Source organism: Suricata suricatta, chromosome 13, assembly GCF_006229205.1.
Source record: "Suricata suricatta isolate VVHF042 chromosome 13, meerkat_22Aug2017_6uvM2_HiC, whole genome shotgun sequence".
Lineage (NCBI taxonomy): Eukaryota > Metazoa > Chordata > Mammalia > Carnivora > Herpestidae > Suricata > Suricata suricatta.
In genome coordinates this window covers 55,501,527-55,505,922 of record NC_043712.1, presented here as the reverse complement: position 1 = coordinate 55,505,922, position 4,396 = coordinate 55,501,527, and the positions used below count along the sequence as shown (strand labels likewise).

Sequence of the window (4,396 nt, the reverse complement as noted above, 5' to 3'; positions counted from 1 at the left end):
CCAGACTGGTATTTTATATATTCTTGGAATCATTGTCAAGTTTCAAAATTGAAATTTGTTAAATTCCTATGTTCTTCTGGAAATATAACTATATTTTCACTCCATAATTAAAGTTAATATCAGTGTAGAAATTCTTAATTAAAAAAGCAATTAATCCTGAGAATAGAAACTATAACCTAGATCATGGTTTCTCCTTCATTTAATATATTAGAAAGCATAAAGTTTTTAGTCATAAATAAAGAAAACTCATTAATCTGGTTCCCAATCTGGATTAATTTCCCTTAGTAAAAGGTCTAAATTGTAATTTTTCTTTTTTAGTGAAATGCAGGTTTTTTTCAAAATGTATTTTCAATAACCTCTTATACACTATAATTGGAATTAGACTAACAAAGCACTAGAGTTTTGAAGCTGAATAGCTTCAATGAATAGATAAGAATGAATCAAAATTAGCTCATCAATTGCTTGTATGTAAATGATTTCTGGAGTGTTTGGACACCTGAAAACAGGTCGTTACATTCTTTTCAGTTATTTCTATATTCTCTGAGCAAGTATTAATTTTCCTTTCAACTCTTTCATTATAGATAAGTAAAGACTCGAGACATTTTATAACAATTGAGTAAATGCCATAAATGAATTACTCTGAAGTGTGAATTAGTGAAATTCAAATTAATGAAAGTGCTCCATTGTAACTAAAGATACATATCTGCCTAGCTTTATCTCCCCCATCTGAATGTATAGCATTAGGTTTTCGTGGTTTCATTACAGTTCCTTTGCAGACACTATCAAAATTACACACACACACACACACACACACACACACACACACACACATATATACTGTGTATATGCATATATACTGTATACAATGCTTATACAATTGATACCTCTGTAACTATGTAAGCATAATAACATGATTTCCAGATGGGCATACAAAATTTAAAGAGGTATTTCTAACAGTATGATCACACAAGGGTAATATGACCTAGTGGCCAAGCACAGGCTTTGATTCAAGTGATCTGAGTTTAAGTCCCAAGTTATCCCTGGGACTATTCATTCAATCTCTTTCAACCTCCATGCCTTCACTGGAAAACTTTGGTTCCAATATATGCACAAGCAAGGCAATATTAAAACCGATATTTAGACTTTGATGATTGGCTAAAAATATAAATTTAAAACACTTTGAAAGTGTAAATTCCCATACAACATTTCTCTATTAGGGGATTTTAGCCTGCTTATGAACCTTAGGCTTCAAGAAAGTCAATTAAAGAGAACAGCTCTATTTGAAGTCAGCACCACCCACAGAAGCAAAATGGATGGGAAAGAAGCCCTGCGTGCCTAGTCAGCTACTGGTGACAGCTGAGTGACAGGGAGCCATGGACTTTGAATTCCTCAACTATAAAATGAGAACAATCATACTATGCTCACATGGCTAATGATTTGAAATGAAAAACTTCTGACAATCTCTAAATTTCTATATAGGCCAAAGCTATTGTAACGATGTTTTTTCACTTTGTTTTGGTTAAATCAGATTCTTCAGTGGCTAAGTGACTTGAGCTCTGACTTTGGAAACCATGGTTTTATTCACTTATGTAAACTGGTCCATGCCTCTGGGGAAAAGGAAGTTAAGGCAAATTACCTCAGGTCTAAGAAAGCACAAACTCAGTCCAGGTGGAGTAAAAGCTGCACAGAAAAGCATGACTATAGAGACTACCATTATCGGTGAAGAGAAAAGGCGTTCGTTATATTAGGACTGGCGTATTTGACTGCCTGGCAGGTTTCTCCTCACGGGGCTCTGACACTGCTTAACGTCTGAATGTGGGTAAATGATGAAGTGTGGTATGCAAATTGGACATTCTGTCACAGAGGTTTATATCTTACAGTCCCTGGTAAGCATTCCCTTACCCTTCTTTTTCCTTTTAATTCTTATTTTTGCTCACTTTCTATGTGAAATTTGAAAACAAGGAAATTGGCCCAATCATAAATGTAACATTTAGTAAATTATTAAAAAATGAATATCCATGTAAACCATCATACGAATGAAAAATAAAATATAAAAAGTAACTCAGAAGTCCTCTTATTGGTCACATTCTCTAGAAAAATCAAATCAACAGGATATATGTGTGTGTGTGTGTGTGTGTGTGTGTGTGTGTGTGTGTGAATATCTCCCTCTCTCTCTTTCTTTCTTTCCTCATTTTGTATCTCCTGCGTGTGTGTGTGTATGCACATGTGTGCAACACATATGTGTGTGTGCACTCCTTCCATGCATTTATATATATGCATATAAACATATATATATATTATACATATATAAACAGACAAACAATGAGAGGGATAGGAAGGGGGAAAGATTGAAATTGAGATTTGTTTTAGGAATCGGCTCATGCAACTGTGGGAGCTGTCAGGTTTGAATACTGTGGGACTGGCCAACAGGTTGAAAATTCTGTTAAGAGTTGGTGCAGTCTATCCTTACCATATGTTTGCATTCATAGGTCTAACAGGAGAGACCTGGCAGGGGCCCATGGGGAGAGGAAGGGAGAAAGAGAGTGGGGGAGAGTGAGGGACACAGATCAAGGGAGACTACTGAATACTGGAGACGAACCATGGACTGGAGGGGGAGGGGGAGGAGGGAGGGGGGTGATGGTCATGGTGGGGGGCACTTGTGGGGAGAAGCACTGGGTGTTAAATGGAAACCAATTTGACAATAAACTATTATAAAAAAAAAAAAGAGTTGGTGCAGTCTTCAGTCCAAAATACATAGGGCAGGCCAAAAGTCTGAAAACTCAAATAAGATTTCTTTGTTACAATGTTGAGGCAGAAATCTTTCTTCTCCAGGAAGATTCAGTTTTTGTTTCTAAGGCCTTCAACTGGTTGGTTGATATTCACTCACATTATGGAAGGTAATCTGCTTTACTTAAAGTCATCTGACTGTAAATATTAATCATGTCTACAAAATATCATCACGACCTTTGGAGTAGTGTTTGACCAAACAACTGGGCACCTTAGCTCAGTCAATTTGACACATAAAATTAAACATCACACACAATGCTCCTTACAAATAACAAATCCTTCCCTCCCTGTTGAAAGGAATCACTGTGCTGGCATTTCTTCCCCAGTTCAAGAAGTGATTGTCTGCTTTCCTTTGTTATAGTTTTACTATCTAAGTTCAAACCCCTAAACACTATAATTTAGGTGTAATTGTTTTTGAATTGAATGTAAATGGAATAGTACAGAATGTTTTCAATATATCTGCTTTTTTGTTTCGTTTTGTTTTTTAAAAATTTGGAAGTGTATTTCAAGACAGTTGTATAGTAGATAAATGGAATAGAAATGCCTACCTGTCATTTTGAGAATACTCATGATCTGAATTTAAAAATCACTATAAGCAAGATTTTGTCATTAAGATGCTTTTTTTCGTTTCTTTTCATTTGCTTCTCTTTTTCAATTTCAGCAACATATTTCTCAGTTTCTTCAAGATTTAAAATTTTGAGGGGTTGGTCTTATCTCAGGACAGCCAGGTCAATGTTTCTGCCGCCATACAGAACCACTTCCAGGACAGCCTTGATAACCAGCTTAAAAGTTGGGTCTTCTGTCTCTACGGTTTTGCCTGAGTAATTGTTATGTAGAAATTCATTCACTGATGGCACTCCAACCTGTGACATTGACCTTCCTGGAGCAGAACATCCCCCAAAGGGTCAGTCTGTTAGAGTCTGGGGTGCCATCTAAGTCAAAACTCACAATAAGGGCAGAGATACCAAAGAGCCTATGCCCACATCAAACTGGCCGTGTAGACGGCTGACGTTCTCCATGCTGACCAGGTCGTCTATGGTCAGTTCACCCCTCTGGCACTCCGCCCAGGTCCTGTTGATGACTGTCTTCTCGGAGGTGAGCCCTGAGAATGCCATGCAGACATTGTCACCCAATGCCCACTGTATCTCTTGTTTTCCTTTTTTTGTTGTTGTTGCTAACATTGTTTCTAGAATTAATACTGTGACCTGTGCTATAGTTGATTTTAAATTTATCATCTTACAAGAAGATTTTTATTTGTCCTGTTTTATGATTCTTTCCTTTCTTGGTTTGATTATTTTTACTATTCTTTCATTTTTTCCACTTAGTTTGGAAGTTATACACTCTTTTACTATGAATTGGTCATAGGCTAAAGATTATACCATGCAAGCTTGACTGATCAAAGTTAATGTTTATTGGATCTTTTACTCCCTTCCATGCATTCATAAACACTATAGTAGTTTAAGTATTAGATCTAAAATGAAAACGATCTTTGGTAGGTTTCTACAGAAACATATCTTAAGATTAGTAATCATGTATTGGTAATGTATTAAAGAAGGGTTTTAGGAGAAACCACAAAGATGTGTAGGAAATAGCAAGGAAAGGGAAAGGG

At 36.3% G+C, this 4,396-nt stretch overlaps 1 pseudogene; it reads right to left on the bottom strand.

Annotated features, from left to right (window-relative positions):
* Positions 1–3,353: 3,353 nt before the first annotated feature.
* On the bottom strand, positions 3,354–3,968 carry LOC115275931 (annotated as a pseudogene).
* Between the last annotated feature and the right edge of the window lie 428 nt (positions 3,969–4,396).